The sequence below is a fragment of the Podarcis muralis genome, chromosome 5, assembly GCF_964188315.1.
Source record: "Podarcis muralis chromosome 5, rPodMur119.hap1.1, whole genome shotgun sequence".
Classification (NCBI taxonomy): Eukaryota; Metazoa; Chordata; class Lepidosauria; order Squamata; family Lacertidae; genus Podarcis; species Podarcis muralis.
In genome coordinates, this window is record NC_135659.1 from 66,773,528 (window position 1) to 66,791,424 (window position 17,897).

The 17,897-nt window shown below is 43.0% G+C and overlaps 1 protein-coding gene and 1 long non-coding RNA gene across 3 annotated transcripts in view; one reads left to right on the forward strand and one right to left on the reverse strand.

Moving 5' to 3' along the window:
- Nucleotides 1-5,192, reverse strand: part of SLC16A1 (solute carrier family 16 member 1) — a 41,837-nt gene extending 36,645 nt beyond the window's left edge. The window contains exon 1 of one of the 2 annotated variants that reach the window (XM_028734514.2): nt 5,062-5,192. The gene's annotated coding sequence lies outside the window, so the exon portion shown is untranslated. Of the gene's footprint in view, nt 1-5,038 lie in introns of both variants that reach the window. The other variant, XM_028734515.2, reaches the window with a different exon arrangement.
- A 182-nt stretch (nt 5,193-5,374) lies between these two features.
- The window catches only part of LOC114599379 (uncharacterized), a 38,073-nt gene continuing 25,550 nt past the window's right edge, over nt 5,375-17,897 (forward strand). Inside the window, exons 1-2 of the long non-coding RNA XR_003707296.2 lie at nt 5,375-5,752; nt 8,178-8,280. This is a non-coding gene — a long non-coding RNA (uncharacterized LOC114599379). The remainder of the gene's footprint in view (nt 5,753-8,177; nt 8,281-17,897) is intronic.

Genomic DNA, 17,897 nt, shown 5'->3' on the forward strand with positions numbered 1-17,897 from the left:
AAGATCAAAACAGCTCTGTTAAAGAAGTTAATCCACTGGCAGCTCTAGATTGCATGAGAAGCACAAGATTCATGGATAATGCTCCATAAGGAGCAGGAAGCTTTGCTTGGACAGTTCTCACTGTACAGCAAATCAGAGTTTCGTTTGAATTACATTTCAAGTTGATCTACTGTAAAATTGTGAGAGTGAAAAATGCTCAACTGCTTTTAAAACAATGCCAAATTATCCAAAGAATTGTTCCTACTGAAGTCAAGGAATTTCAAAATGTCGAACGTGGCAGGATTTGGAGGGGCTTTTATTATGTTTGAATGTAATCATACAAAGAAATAATGTGGTCTATATCTCCATGATCTTTCACTGAGAGCAAAAACGAGTGGATTGCATCTCTGCTTTCATTTAAACTTTCCAAAGGGTTGTTGAGAGGTCTGAATTTGGATCATAGCATAGGGGAGAGGCTTAAACCTTCCCCCTTGCATCAAACTCCTAATGAAAAATGGCAAAAGCTATTATTTTCCATATTATCCAAAAAATATATATAGCCATGGATTATTATTTTGTCAAGAAAATCTCATCAGTTATTTGCAAAAGTTTAAAAGGAGTAAAGATGTATGAACACCTGAGACCAAAGGTCCCCAAACTAAGACCTGAGGGACTCATTTATGCGGCCCACAGCAACCCCCACCGCCCACTCTTACCAGCACTGCGCTGCACAGCCGCCCACTTTTGGGTCGGAGGAGCACCAGAAATAGCTTGAGCGCATGCGCAAGCATTATTTGCGCATGTGCACGCGTTATTTCCAGTGCACATTGGGGTCGGAGGACGCCTGTGCACATGCGCACAAGCTATTTCCGGTGCTCCTCCGACCGGGAAGTGCGCCGGAAATAGTGTGTGCACACGCGGATGGGCACGCGCTCCCCCGTCCTCCGGCACTGACCCCTGCCTCAGACCATATCTAGCTTTACTGTCATTGTCCACAGTTTACCTTCTATAGAAAGAGCTGATATCATCCCATGATCAGCCAGATCTAACTATTTCATGGTATCTTTCCCAGCCAGTGCCCTTTCCCTCATTATGGAAACTTTCTCCAGAACAATTTTGCCAAAACATGCCTATTCACGATACACCTCACTAATGTTTTTTACTATTCACTAGGAGATGAAGGCTGGTTTAAAGTATAATTAATATGAATTAGAAGCTATAGAGTAGGAAAGAGATACTTGTTCTAGCCTTGCACAGGCTCAGACACATCCATTTCATCATAAAGTTTCCCCTGCCTTCCATTATTATGCTATTAACATGCATACAATTATGGAAATGCAGCTTTACTTTAGGAAATGTTTTCTAAAGGAAAAAAGCTGAAGCCACCAGTCTTAAAAGGAGGAAATACATATATAAAAGATAATGCGAAAAGATTAGTACCAGGGCAATGGGGGGGGGGGGAGAACTAGAATGAAAAGATAAGTTGCAAAGTTCACAGGTGCCAACACACCCTTATTTGTTCAGAACTCAACCAGCAACACCAAGGAAGGCAAGGAACTCAGAATGTCAGGATGCAAAAAGCTATATGGTACTATGGGCTATAAGAGAAATGAAAGAGAAATAGGGAAAGTGTTTGGTAAACTGAAATAACAAGGTTGGTGGAAAAATATAGGTGATGCTGACCAGGTATGCATGCCTAGAGCCAAGGTGGTAGACTCAAGGACACACAAAACATACTACACACTCAATGCTACCTTGATTGACACTTGGCCAGCTTATGATTGCAACATGATGCAACCAGAATGTATTTTAGAGAGTTATCTGCAACTATGAGAAACGAAATGCCTCTTGGCACAGGCATATCCACAGCCAAGCTGTAACAACAGGACTGGAAATATGGGCCAGAAGTTATAAAGAATGTCTGCCTAAACCAAGGCTGTTCCCTCTCCCTTCACTGGCTTGGCATGCATTCATCCCCAAAAGGCTGTACCTGAAATGGCAAAGTGCAAAGGAGTTGTTTTGTTCCTTCTTTAACAACAGCCAGCTGCAAAACCAGAAGGTGAGCAGCACTACTATATTCTACTGGGCAGTTCTTCTTAAAGCGACTGCAACATTTCTGAAATGTGCAGAAATAGGTGCTTAACCACCATCAACATGGCTTAATCAAATGCATGCAGAACTCAGACAGACACACATGCTGAGGCAAAGATACACTGAACAGATCACACAGCAAAACAATGAGCAATCATCCCATTGCCTTAAACATAAAAATGAAATGGGTCTCCAGTACTGCATGTACATTACAGGCCATTTGTTTTCTGTGGTATTATCATAGATATCATTTGTTGTTGTTGTTGTTTAGTCGTTTAGTTGTGTCCGACCAGAGCACGCCAGGCACTTCTGTCTTCCACTGCCTCCCGCAGCTTGGTCAAACTCATGCTGGTAGCTTTGAGAACACTGTCCAACCATCTCGTCCTCTGTCGTCCCCTTCTCCTTGTGCCCTCCATCTTTTCCAACATCAGGGTCTTTTCTTCTCATGAGGTGGCCCAAGTATTGGAGCCTCAGCTTCAGGATCTGTCCTTCCAGTGAGCACTCAGGGCTGATTTCCTTCAGAACGGATAGGTTTGATCTTCTTGCAGTCCATGGGACCCTCAAGAGTCTCCTCCAGCACCATAATTCAAAAGCATCAATTCTTCGGCGATCAGCCTTCTTTATCATAGATGCATCCATGTCTCTCCAGCTTTCTAACTGCAGTCATGTTTCCATGATTGGCTGCTGTGTAATTAGAAGGTTCTCATCATCAAATTTGTAGGAAAGCAGGTACAAGCAGAGGTGACAGAATATAATAAATGTATTTAAAGTCACCCAATCACTTTTGCTAGTATAAAATTTTAATAAAGTTTAATAAGTACTGAAGTTGTGAAGAAGCAAAAAAGTTTGGAAACACCTTTCTGTATCTGGAAATACAGTGGTACCTCGGGTTAAGTACTTAATTCATTCCAGAGGTCTGTTCTTAACCTGAAACTGTTCTTAACTTGAAGCACCACTTTAGCTCAAATGGGGCCTCCCTCTGCCGCCGCACCGCCGGAGCACGATTTCTGTTCTCATCCTGAAGCAAAGTTCTTAACCCGAGGTAATATTTCTGGGTTAGCGGAGTCTGTAACCTGAAGCGTATGTAATCTGATGTACCACTGTACAGTGTGCTGCATAGCAACCAATTAATATTTTACTTAAAACTGAAGACATTAACAGCTTGAAAATGAAAAATGCAAAAGAATATATCATAATCATAACCTGATCAGCTTTCTCAGACAGCAGGAACAATGATTCAGTCCTATTGATAACTGTGCCTCAAGCTATGTAACCATCTGTAGTACTTTTCAAAAGATATAGAGACCTGAGCAACTCCGTAACATAGTTTCCTGACATAGAACTGAGATTCCATATGACAATAGGTCCATACAACAAAACTCAGGTCATGCAAGAAATTGTTACCAAGGAAGGTGGTCAACAAATGCAAGAAATAACTAAAGTATGAAATAGGTGGGTAACTTTCTTTATTAAAAATTGTAAACAGAGAGGGACACAGAATTACTGGTTCCTTATTGGGAAGGTTTAACTGCTGAGCCTGAAGAAAACAACAGACAGTATGCCAGTTCAGCACAATTGCTTCTGTACCCAAGAATGCTTTAAGCTAACCTGATGTGTCAGCAGTCTTTAAGGTTCAAAATGTCACCAAAAGAAGGCACAGTAAACTAGGCAAATCACATTGTGAGAAAGTTGTCCTCCCCCAGTCCAAAGAGTGCCTATTTTGAAATGCTGATGAGCTCACACAAGAAACAGGCAAGGCTTTATTCCTAAAGGTTTGTCTCCTTTTCAAAAGATACAAGAGGTGATGCACTCAAGGAACAATGTTTGTTCATTTGCCACAACCAGAACTGCAAGCAGTCCCACATACCTGTTAGCATCATCTCACAAGGCAAGCTCACATCCTTGTATTTCACTGTAAGTAATCCACTGGTTCTAGACTTAAGAGTCGATTCACACATGGTTGCCATCACTTGGAGGTTGCAACATCTAGTGAAGACATCAGTGTGTGAAAGCCATCAAAGATAGAACTTTTAATTTACCACCTCACATTAAGTCCAACAAAAGTATTTGAAGTGGAGGCAGAGCACACATTGAACTACGACCAAGCGGTGAGAAATTGAGGATTGTCAAGTATAATAGGACATTTAAAGGAATATGGTAAGCCCTCTCGCACTTCTGCTGCAAATCATTTTGAGGTGAGTTGCTAGGGCTACCCAGTGAGGGCTAGATAGGCTTATCTATATTCAAAACCTGCATCTCAGCGCTGAGAGATGCACGCCTGTGCAGCAGGGAAGTCAGATATCCTCTGATCTCTCAAGACGAATGCAGGCATGCAAAGCAAGCAAGCCATGCGCGCAACTACTCATACCCAACTCGAACCCTTGGTTAGATACATAGCAGAAACATTAACGAACCCTTCTTCGCCATGCACCCCCAAACCACCACATGCTGAATTCAAACAAAGAAACTAGCCAACCAGTCCCCTCTCCTCCCCGCCAGCCCAGCAAATCCCCAGGAATCAGGAAACAGACGAATGCAATGGCCCCTGACCCAAGCAGTCCTCACTTAAAGATAAAGCGATAAACGATCAGTAACGGGACCCCCTTCGCCATGGCCAACGTGGCAGGGTGGCCGGCCACCTTGGGCCTCGGACCTCCTCGCTTTAGTGCATCCCCCGGGGCTTAAAACCCTCCCCACAGCTCTGTGCCAGCACCACCCCACCGTCGCCACGCGCCCCTTCCACCTCGTGCCCGGCTCCCCAGGCTCGGGTCGCCCGTCCGCGCGCCCCCCCTCCATTTCCCCGCGCTGGTGCTACTCCGGGGCTGGCGGGCAGACCGAAAAGCTGCCCCCAAGACGGCCGGCGCCCACCCCTTTCTGCCGCGCCACGTGGAGCGCCGCGGGCTCCAGGAGCCCCGAGAGAGGACTTTGCCTCCCGCCTCCCCAGCCGGGCAGCCGAAGCGCTCCCTACCCGTTGCACGCAGCGGCACTCACACGACGCGCTCCTGCCCTTTCCCCACGCCGCGTCTCTCGCGTCTCTCCTTCCAGACAGTCTCCCGAGCGCTACTCGCAGGCGCTCCCGCCCCCTCACGCACTATAACGGGCCGGGCGGGGAGCCTGCCTGCGGCGAGGAGGAGGAGCCGAGAGGCAAAGGGCGGGCTCTTGCGCTGGCGGGTCAGAGGGAGAGAGAGAGCGGCTTGACCAGCTGGCCTCCCCCACCCACCGCAAAGAGCCAGCGGCTTCTCCTTATAAGAGAGAGAGAGAGAGAGGCGCCTTTGTGTGAGAGAGGTTGCCTGAGGGGGAAGCCTTTGTAGCGGGGGCGCCGCTCGCGAGGGAGAGGCGGGGAAATATCCACCAGGGGCAAATGGAAAGTGGCGTTTCTGCACGTAGAAGCTGGCGGCGGCGTTGCCAGAAAGCAGCGGGGCTGCCTTGGGTCTCCCTGTGGCCGCCAGTGGGCTCCTCGGTCTCGCTCAGTAAGGGGTCGACAAAAGGGCCCCTTATTAACTAGTATTTAAAATATATATATATATATAAGTGGTTCTGGGGCTTCAGCAGCCCACCTAAATGTAACCTCTGTCTCCCTCCCGGGGTACTCTGTATATGCTCAGAGGCAATTCCCACACACACACACACGCCCTGCCCACTTCATATTATGCGGGGAATTGGAAACGGTGCCTGTGATACGGTAAGCCGTGACTTCAGTGACCGCCTCCCCCCCCTTCTTGGCAACTGAAACTCAGCCAGGTTCGCCTCAGCAAATGTGCTCCTTAGAAGTTAGCACACTGTTCCGTTTGCTGCAGAGGGGCAGGTGGATCCCTGCCCTGAGGGTGTCTGAGCCTAGCACTCCGAATTGCACAGAAATTGTGACACCCTCCAGACCGGTGCCGGATTTACTTACAAGCTATAGCTCAGGGCCCCGCTCTCTTGGGCCCCCCCCCCAAAAGTATACTTCTTCTTAATTGAATTTCACTATTAATATACTTATTAATTGTATTTCAGTTCAACAATTACTTTGATAAAATCCATATTCTGTTATGTGCAAATGGCTTTAGATACCTATTAGGCCCATAAATTACCATGTAGCATATATTCAACACAAAAAACAGCAGCAATTTGTTGTTGACAAAGGGCCCCATTACCTTCAGTAGCTTAGGGCCTCGTCAAACCTAAATCCGGCCCTGCACACACCCTCCAGACATCTGTGTTCCCTGCAATCGATGAACCTGCAGTCCTGAACTAGGGTCCCATTCAGGGCAGTGGGAGTTGCTTCTTGAACAAGCATGTTTATGGTTGGTTTTAGTCACTTACATTAAGGACGTAAAATCAGATCAAAGTCCACAGTGCCAAAGCTGGGGAAACCAGGTAAAGAATATCTACGAAAGGTGGCCTGAGAGCAGGAACAATCTCTCTGAGTGCTATTATTCCCTTTAGGGAAGCTTTTAATGTCTGATGTTTTATCGCTTTATTATTATTATTATTATTATTATTATTATTATTATCATCATTAATTCTGTTGTGAGCCGGCCAGAGTGGCTGGGAAAACCCAGCCAGATGGGCAGGGTATAAATAATAATAAATTATTATTATCTCTGAGGGAATGAAATGTTTGGAAATGATCTGTACAAGAGCAACAGCGTCTTTATTTATTTACACATTCATACCCTGCTCTTTAGCTAAAAAGTCTGCCAGGTAAACTTACAAAAATCAATAGTAAGAGAGCCCCTGCCCTCAGTCTCATAATCTAAAGGACATGACGTGAGGAAAGAGGGATGGGGAGGGTAGAAGAAGAAAGCAACCCCAGACATCAATTATTAGAGTTATTACAATGCAGTTATATAATTCTGTATTGGAGATTATCCCCTCTCCAAGAAAATTCTTCACCCACCCCAGGCAGATCTGGGAGCAAAGCAGGTCCAGGCAGAAAGAGCAGAACTGCTCCTGCCGCATAGGAGCGGACACTAGACTTGATAGCGGTTGGAATCCTTACAGGAAGGAAATGGATGGAGTTGTCCTCTTCCCTCACCAATGACAGTATTGGTTCTCTAAATGATACAATACACAACACCATAGGGGAAAGGGTAGGAACTCATATAATACATTAACATTTCATATAACATAACATTTGTGATAAATCAAAAACACTCCCTTTTTTCAAGCAGCCATGATGACTTAATTTGCATGCATTTTGCAGAACTGGCAAAGCTGACGGGGGAAATCCAAAACCGACGAGTAAATTTATACAATATTTGAAAGATCATTGTAAGCAATTAACAACACTAGTAGGGTTATCTGAAGATTTCTAATGAGATTTTTTTTTAACCTTTATTTATTTAAATTTTGAGGGATTTTGTGATAGTCTTATTAGAACTGGAAAATATATAAAATGCTGTGATATAAAGGTTAACTTTGAAAGCCAAGAGGTGGGAGGGAAGGAAGTTGATAGGCTCTAAAGAGCCAAAGAGGTAAAGTGGACAATAATGATGTGATTATATTTGTTTAAATGGGAAATTAATAAAAAAAAAATTAAAAAACAATTTACATGCATTTTTATAAAACATTTGCAAGGTCCATATGTCACTTAAGAGAAAACATCCAGTTAAATGAGCCATCATAGGCACTTCCCAGTACAGTGTATAAAGCCTGGAAAATCAGGTATTTGTAAACGTGACCTGCTATCAAAACTTAAGAGTAGCAAGATACTGTCACTATGTAAAGACCACTTGAAATACTAAACTTTTCCCGAGTAGTAAGCACACACACTGGCAATCAGGGTGGAATGTTGTTTGCCAGTACGTGATTTCCATGTGTGCACACACTGATCAAACAATTGTCCGTACAATTGCCATATAGTGATTGTGCTTTCTCCTAACCAAAAGAGTTTTCTGTCTATGAAACCTAGACAATTAAACAACTAAAGTATTGTGTACCAAGAAACCAAGGGTAAAACTTATTTTTGAGATGCATTACAATTCTTGTCAAAGTGCTGTTTGCCATGAGCTCTCTTAATTTGTGATTCACCTGTCATTGTACCCTGAAATTGACTAAGGCAGACCAATTTTGCCTTTCCCAAAGGATAAATGTTTAATATCTTGTCATTTGCTCCATATTAGAAAGAAATGGGGAACAAATCCAGTGACACTAAACAGATGGGAAACGGTTCTTCTGCCACATCAAAGGGGAAAGTCATCCTTCTACCAGGCATGATCACTCAAGGTACGCTTCATAAATGTTAAGGCACTTAATGATGCTGAGAAATAGAAACAGAACCTTGTACATTGGACAATAACACAATTATTCTTATCCAGGGATTATAACCATTCCACTCATCCACTTTTAAAATCATATTACATATAGACATAAAAACTGGTGGGTTGACCAAGGTTCTTTTAAACATTTTACTCCTTAGTACTGCATCTTGTGCAGAATTTTTAAAAGATATTAATCCCAAGGCTTTACTACACTTTCCCCCCAGACCTGAGAGACTGTACTGTACTTGAAAGAAAAGTTAATTGCCATTAGGTGCTGGCACAACCATTAGACATCTTTGAAAACTGTTGAGGCTGCTGCATCTTTGAGGAGGGGCAAGTAACACTCATCCCCATTTCGTCTCAACATTTTGCCCATACACTTTGGCCATTTTGCCTGCTCTAGAAAAGCTGTTTCAATTGCTTGGTAATCATAAGGGTGAACTTTGGACAGACCTAAAAATGCTGAGGACTGAAGCATGGTGGTGCCTCCTGGCCTGTGGGAAAGGAAGCTTGAGATCACTCTCATAGTTTCTATGTGTCATCAGGTGGCCAAACTCACTGCCTCAGGGTTCTTTCATTCTAGAAGGCCAGCACATGCAGTCAAGTATGCTGATAGAATCTCAGTGTGGGTCAGATACAGCTTGGCCAATTTTCGTCAAAGGGATTCTTTACAAAGAAATACTCCATTTTTATTGTATTATTATTGGGTGACATTCAACTAGGTTTTACTCAAAATAAACCTAATGGGAGGAGTTAACACTGAGCTCCTCTGATTGTTGCATCAGCGCAAGGATGTCTGCTTGCCAGACAGAATTATCCCCCTTCCCCTTCTAGGCATGTGAACTAAATGGTTAGGCACCTGCTGTTCACATTTTACTTGTATTAATATACTGGTGCAGCCATGATAAACACAATGTTAAACAGAAGGACATGCATCTTCAGATGGAAAGGTGCATTGAAAAGCTTTGGATGGAAAATGTTGTATAATTTTGCAAAAGTAAATAACTATGTTTTTATTGCAGCTGTTTATATACCACTTAATCACCAAAGTTGCCAAGCAAAGTTTCTCAGCTACTTCACACTTGTGAGAATAATATGGTGGGGTTGGGGGTTGGAGAACCATGTAAGCTGCTCTGAGTTTGTTGGAGGAAAGATGGGATTAAAATATTGCAATTAATAAAATATAAAGCATGTCTGAAGGAGACTAAAAACAGTGATCAGCCCTTTCCTCATGCCTAGAAAGTATTGAAGGAGTTAGTTAATAACAATTTCAAACTTTTAATGTCTAATGGAAATGCTGTCTCTCCTTTGTTTAAAAGCATTGACATTAAAAAGATGTAGACTAATAATTCCTTTGTCTGGAGACAGAACTTCCTTCTTCCTTTTCACTCAATGTCAGGTAGCCAAAGGAGACAGTGAAGACATGTAGGACTTCATTACGGCTTTAATTTGGCAGCAGCATCTCTTACTCCACTCCAAAAGTTTGCCCTCTTTCAAACTCAGGTCATTTTGTTTAGGGGGAAATTTGTTTATTTGTTTTTAAATTTATAAACTTACAAATTGCCCTACTAATGCTTTTGCAGCAGGAGCTGAGAAATAAAACTATACAATTTTGCTCCAAACCCATCTCTATTGCAGATGGGGATTAGGGTGAGATTGAGAGATTTTTTTCATAGTGTGAGGGTTGGAGGGAAGTGGTTTGAAATTAAGAGATACTAGTTGTCAACAACCTTGTTGTACAGGTTGGATTTATCTCCATATTGGTGATTGATGGGTGTAATGTAAACTCTGCATTATAATCTTCATATTTTGTATGGGAACTGTGATTCATAATGGCTTGCAATTATTTTCTAGTAAAGACTTGAAGAACAACCACCTGCTTGACATTTTTTGGCAAGATGTGCTATAGTACACCCCAGTTTTCTAATGCACAATCATGTTATTAAGTTTTATAAGATACAGATATAATTGTATCTTATCTAATTTCTGCTATATGCAGCATGTGCCTAAATCCTCTGATACCATCACAGTCATGTAGAGAACAAATAATGCATCCAAAGCTGGCCTATCGCTCACATAAAAATACCTCAGCTTTCAATAAAGCTTAAACTAATTTAATTACCTTCCACAACCCTAGCAATAATTAAATGCAGGTGCCTTGTGTCCTATTTGGATTCAGAGACATTGTGATTTTCTGCCCAGTGTTATCAAATGCAGATCCTAAACAAAACAGGATCCCAGGAGCACTCCTTACTCCTGGCTTTCCATCTCCACATTTGAAACTATATTACTATATGATTTAATTAGGCAGTTCTGGTGATACTTTGAGCTGATGTGTTTGTTTACTCACCAGATGATAAAGAGATGCTATTGTAAGATGCTAATTGCAGGGTAATAAACTTCCTTGATTGTTCAGAGAACTACCAATGGAAGAAAATCATCATTGCTGATTCAAAATATACAAACTTTTTGTTGGCCGATTGTTTGATGTTTTTATACCCTGCCCTCGTAAAATCATTATGTGAAAATCATTCATTACCTAAAAGGACCAAACATCTAATGTTGCCTCTCCCCAGTATTTCCTTAATTAAGCCAGATTAAAGCAAAGGCTTCAGGTTCTTTTTTCTATTGTGTTTTCTACCTACTATCAGCTTCACAAACATTTCCTCACTGAAGAGTAAGCCAATCCTTGCTGAGATCTTATCACAGAATTGCCCTTAAGTCTCTGTATTCACATACTGAGATGTCTCTGGTTTTTATTTATGCCACTGCCTGTCAGGTGGATGCAAAGCAGGCTTTCCCCCCATCCCTTCACGCTGATAAGATTTAATATCTGTTGAGCATTTACTTCATAATTCAAATTTTTTGCCACGTAGGTGAGGCAACTAAAATATAGAATGGAAAAGAAAATATCTGTGTGAGAAACAGCAAGTTCATCCAGTCCTAAGAAAATCTTCTCTCAGGTGGTCCTAATATCTGTGTTCCTGAGTAAAGAAAATCAATAATAAAAATATTGCAAGTATTGAGCTGAAACAAACATGTTTTGTGCATATGTTTTACCCCTTGCAAAAGGCTGCATGACTGGTGGAAAGGAAATGTATCCCTACTGCCAAGACAATTTGATCAGTGCATAAAGGTAGAACTCAGCTGAATGGTCCAGGTTTCAAGTCAAAAGCCAGACAAAAGCTACTTTCTGTTTTAAAAGGAACCTTCCACAGAGAAGTGTGCATGCACACGAAAGCTCATACCAAGAACTAACTTAGTTGGTCTTTAAGGTGCTACTGGAAGGAATTTTTTTTGCTTCCACAGAGAGTTAATACCCACACAATCACCATCCATTCCTCACGTAATCACCACTCCTTATCTACTCCCCTGATAAGATTAAAAAATCTGGACTGATTGGTGGCAGTTTATAACTGGGTACCTTAGCCTGGAAGAAAGGACCACATTTTTAGGATGCATCTGTATCACAGTATTGTATTTAACCGACGGCAACAAGAAATTTTACACAGACAAGTGCACAGAACATAGGAAGCTTCCTTATCCCAAGCCTTATCCCAAGTCAAACTACAGGTCCAACTAGCTCAGTACAGTGGTACCTCGGGTTAAGTACTTAATTCGTTCTGGAGGTCCGTACTTAACCTGAAACTGTTCTTAACCTGAAGCACCACTTTAGCTAATGGGGCCTCCCGCTGCTGCGTGCCGCCGCCGCACGATTTCTGTTCTCATCCTGAAGCAAAGTTCTTAACCTGAAGACTATTTCTGGGTTAGTGGAGTCTGTAACCTGAAGCGTATGTAACCCGAGGTACCACTGTATACGCCACACTGACAGGCAGTGCCTCTCCAGGAGATTCAGGCAGGGGATTCAAGGACTGAACCTGAGACATTCTGAACATTAACTACCTACGTCATGGAATGCAATGCAAGCAAGTGTGTGGATTGGCAAAAGAGGGACGGATCATTCTGCAGGCCTGCTATTTACTTGTTAGATGGGCCCGTTTTATGAGTAAATAGCAAAGTTAAAGAATAAAAATCTAGGTCAGTATCTTTAGGAGGCTTGCTGTATCATACATACTAAAAACAAAATGTGCAATGCTTACAAACACAAATTTAAAACAGCAGCTAACTCTCAACTTAGATACCTCATACAGGCACCCAAGCACATTTTTCTGCTGCCACCCTGCAACAGGCCAGCAAAAAAATAAAATAAATGAGTACACATGGCAGTGGCTTGATAAATCAGTCAATTCATTAGGATAAAGGCTGAGTGTCCTGTATGAGTGGGATACTGGTGGCCACACCCAGTTTTGATCACACCTTCTACTTGCATGTGGACCTAGAGCCAAAAAAAGGTCTCTCTGCTTTAGGGAATATAAAGTTGGATGCAGCTTCCTGAAGCAAGTGTCCTCAAGAGAAGATGTGTCTTTTGAACCAAATTTTGGGAAGAGGTGGATAGTGTCTTGTCAAAGTCTACCCAATCAAAGCTGACTCTTGAATTTCTATCTCTTGAACACAGCTTTTTCTGTTTCCCAGCTTTTAATATTCTGTATATAGTCATATTATTGCTGTATGTATAATGCTACTAAGAATGATTTCAAATACACTGGTGTTGTTTCTTGTGAAACTAAGCAAGTCTGGTCCTGGCCAGCAATACCAGGAGTCAACTCTTAGGAGCTGAGGTTCCTTCGCTCCCCCCAATAAAATATTTGAGTGGGCTGCCCCCCAAAAGTTGATGGGCATTGCCATTCAAATGGTGTATGTGTGCCTCATCTTGTGATCAATTATGTGGAGTGGGGCTTATCTGCCTCCCAAATATTTTATTCAAGATGACACCCCTGCCAGAATGGGAAAGTAGTTGGCAATTCTTTAACAGCACTTTCTCTATGGAAAGATAGTTAATGGTAGTCGTCACCACTGTAATAATGTCTTTCTCTAAATATCGGCAAAACACTAAATATCTGCAGATCTTCATCTATTGAACTCATGATTTTCAGTGATCCATGAGGGATCAGGCACTGTTTGAGCATCAAAGTATTATAAGCTGATCATTGTAAGCTGGCCATTATAAACAGCTTCTGTTGTTTCCAATGGGCAAATTTCCCTTAAAAATCAGAGTACCGTAAGTAAATGACAATTCACCCCATATGTGCCAATGGTGCAATTACTTTTTCCACCTCCTTTCCTGATGGCTTGCAAAGGAACTGGCACCCAGACTAAGACACAGTGATCTTGCCAGCTCCATCTTTTCCCCCCACAAAAATATATTGCTTGTATTCTTTTGCCTCATTTAAATGGTGGGCAGCACGTTTTGCTAGAATCTCTAATGCTGGCAGAGCTGGTGTGATAATTTCCTCCATAGGGATGCTACTGACAGTGTTCCCAAGAAGAAATACATGTGGAAAACGTGCCAGAACTGAAAATCAGTGTCCATGTTACAGCTTAAAGATCCTCAGGCAGAAGCCAATTGCAGGTATATGGTACCCCACTCCTGGACATTTCCTGGGAAGCCATGGATTTTTATTTCTGTCACAACGGTTTCCACAAGTATTCCTCCATGGGATTCATTCCAAGAACACTCTTATAGGGCAGAACATTACACTGGAATTGGGTCTCAGTGTAAACTCTGGCACAGGAGTTTTGTGACTGGCTTATAGCACTGGCAGTTGGGCATTGTGCCACATATATAGCTATTCCAGCCAAGGGGCATTCCAACTTTGTCTGTGAGTAGCGGCCATGCATGAGAACAAGCAGAGGATTTTCAACTGGGAAAATCAGATCTAGCAGCATGATTGACAGTCAGTAACTAGCTAAGCAAATAACCAATTACTATGTGTGAGTAAGAATCATGGCTTCACTTTGGGACATTATCAGTCAGGAGATGCATCACTAATGGGAATCACCAAAGCATAGATTTTAAGCAGGCTATTGGGGTGTTTTGTCAAAACGTAATTCTCTTTAGTGCTTCCAAGAAGAGAGCCAGATTACCTGTTTATTGAGCATTCACCCCGATTTACTTGCACAAAGTTTATGCTAACTAAGTTTGTTATTGGTACAGTATGAGCTTTCATGTGCATGCACACTTCACAGATCTGAAGAAGTGTGCATGCACACGAAAGCTCATACCAATAACAAACTTAGTTGGTCTCTAAGGTGCTAATGGAAGGATTTTTTTTATATTGTTTCGACTACGGCAGACCAACACGGCAACTTACCTTGGGAGAAGGGCAATGACAGGCCTAGACAGCATCTTGAGAAGTAGAGACGTCACCTTGCCAACAAAGGTCCGTATAGTTAAAGCCATGGTTTTCCCAGTAGTGATGTATGGAAGTGAGAGCTGGACCATCAAGAAGGCTGATCGCCGAAGAATTGATGCTTTTGAATTATGGTGCTGGAGAAGACTCTTGAGAGTCCCATGGACTGCAAGAAGATCAAACGCATCCATTCTTAAGGAAATCAGCCCTGAGTGCTCACTGGAAGGACAGATCGTGAAACTGAGGCTCCAGTACTTTGGCCACCTCATGAGAAGAGAAGACTCCCTGGAGAAGACACTGATGTTGGGAAAGATGGAGGGCACAAGGAGAAGGAGGCGACAGAGGACGAGATGGTTGGATAGTGTTTTCGAGGTTACCAGCATGAGTTTGACCAAACTGTGGGAGGTAGTGGAGGACAGAGGTGCCTGGCGTGCTCTTGTCCATGGGGTCACGAAGAGTCGGACACAACTAAACGACTAAACAACAACAGTTTATGTTGTGGTTACACTGTACCACTGGCCATCAGGACTGGCCCACCCATGAGGCAAGCTGAGGCAACTGCAACAGGTGGCAGAATTCACTGTGGCAGCAGAGTCTGATACCAATCTTTACTTCTTGTTCCTGATGTAGATCTTCCCTTACCAGTTCTTTCCTGGTGGGGAGGGAAGTACCATTTTGCCAAATGTATAGGGCTGGCCCTACCCAGTCTTCTTTGAACATTTGCTCTGAGATATTTCCAAGGAGGTTATGTGACAAAGAGCATTAATTCTGCATTCATTATCGTGTGCTGTTTATACATCTTTCCATACTTTTCAGTGCTTTTCCCTGTTCCTTTCCTAACCTCAAAGGTCCCTTAGAAATGGATTTCTTGCAACTAAACAATAGAGTGCTTTAATCCACTATAATTGTGCAAACTTGAATTCCCCAGCATGCGCTGGAACCTTTCCTGCAAAATGCTGACAGTCTGCAGACACTCTGAAAGTCTGGTTGGAGATGATAGATGTAAAATTGCATTATAACTTACCTCCCTGTAAGTTGGTATCAGGTGAGAGTGTTGCCTCTTGCGGAAAGTTAAGTGCTGTGCGGAAGAGTCCTCACACATCCTTACTTACTGTAGTTCACTTCTTCTTCAGGGAGAAAAGAACTTAGCATCTCAGTTTCTGAGGGAACTATTTCAGGCAAAGGAAATCAAACAGTAGCTGTACAAGACGGTGTGTGGGTATTAATTGCACAGATCTCAAATTGCAGTTATCTAAGGTGGGGGCTCATCTTTCTTTGACTATGCTGCGTAAACCAACTCAATCATATTTCAATTGGAATTTGAACAGTTCTTTAACAGAGCATGATAAGCCCATATAACACAACAGTGTTAGTCTAGCACTGGGGAGACCTGGGTTCAAATCCCCAGTCAGCCATTAACTTCACTGGGTACTTTGGAGCAATCACTCTCTCTCAACCTAACCTACTTCACAGGTCGTTGTGAGGAGAAACTGTCAGAGGTGAGCCACATATGCTGCCTATACTATACAGCACTTCTACAGGAAAAAGGGAAATCAAAAGCCTGCTGAATGCTTTCCTTGCTCCTCCTTTCCACTGCAGTTAGGCTGCGGGGTGAGGGGCAGCCTTCTACTGTAGGCAGTAGAAAGCTTTTTTCAAGCCTAATTGTTGTACAGAGGTACTTTGTGGGGAGGATTTCCAGCTGGGGAGCAAATGGTTAATTCTTGAATCTAATTAAAATACAGTAGTGTGTCTCTGTTCTTTACTCTGTCCCTTCTGTTGCTGGCCTCTCTTGCCAGATATCAGTGTATTTCATATTCTTTATCTGCTACTCTTCCTAAACAGCAGCAATGCATATCCCAAACTGGCTGTTACAGGGGCAGGGTGTGTGTGTGTGTGTGTGTGTGTGTGTGTGTGTGTGTGTGTCCTGTCTCCAAGGTTGTTGCCACTGAGCAAAGATGGGAGACCTCCAGTCCTCTTTATCTGTTAGGGACCAGGCGTCAGATTCCTCTTCATCAGCTAATAGAGGCAAGGACTCCAAACCAAAGTGCATGTAGAGACGCATGCCTCAGAGACGCAGCTACCAGAAGAAACAACAGCTACAGATGTGAGTTAGTTAGTACATGCAACACTACATGTTTGGATTTACTTGCCCTTTACTATCAATGGTGAGTTTATATGCTTGGACGTGAAGATTTCAAGCAACCTTACTCTCTCTTACAGGAGAGACATGGATTTTTGGTCAACAGACAAAAAGCCACCAAAGAGGCTTATGCACCAATCAGAATGATGTATTGATGACCAGAATTCCAGGTTCAGTTTAGGTTCTGATGATCCACCTAAGAAGCAATAAGGTAGTTTAAGTAGAAGAAATTATGACAGTGTTGTGGTAGCTAGGCGGGTGGCAAGATGAGGGCCTGAAGGTATTCTTATGCCAAAACAAAATGTCAAAAACCCATTGCTTTGCTCAAATAATCATAATCTGAGGATTATCACTTTTCTGATACCTCTAATACATCAGTCTTAAAGCACCAATACATCAACCAGATGGAACGTAGATGGTGAAATAGAAAAATCCTGATGCTGTAGACTCTAAAGTAGGCAATATTTCACAAATCTCCCAGTCTCCTGGCTTTGAGCCCAATGCAATTATAAGCAATTATTTCTGTTTTTGAAGCTCAGCATGAGATATCTTGGGCCTGCTTTTCCACTAGTCACAATAGGGCATTCCATTGATTTCAGCAGTAGGTAGCGAGGTATGTGATTTTCCACCCAAATCCGTAGTTATATTCATTGGCCTAAGAGGACCAATTGTACTACTATAGGTAAACTGTAGATTGCAGAGGAATGTCACTGAGCTTGACAGCTATCTTGTAAAGCAGAGGTTTTCAACCTTTTCTGGGTCCACAGCTTCCTTGACCAACTACATTCTTTCTGCGGCACCCCTGTGGGGCTCAGGAGCCCAGTTATGTCACCCCTTGCCTGCAGAGCCAGCAGCCCCTCACCCCTTTTCGAACACTCTCCCTTGTGGAGTGTTCCCTTAGCCTCCTCTCTTCTCCCCTCTCCTTGGGAGTTCTCAGAGCAGCTGCAGATGCTGCCCTTGGTCTCTGAGCTGCCCCCCCCCCCCGCTCCAAAGAGAGGTGCCTCCTCACACTGCCCCACAGGAGGCAGAGAGGAGGGAGATAGAAAGATGGAACCATTGGTGGGCTGGATGTGGGCCTGTAAACTGAAGCTGAATCCTGATAAGGCAGAGGTGTTATGTGCTCCATGTTCTTGACTCAAAAGGTCGGAGAGACAGGCCTGTTCTGTGTAGGGTTGCAGTGCCCAAGAAGGA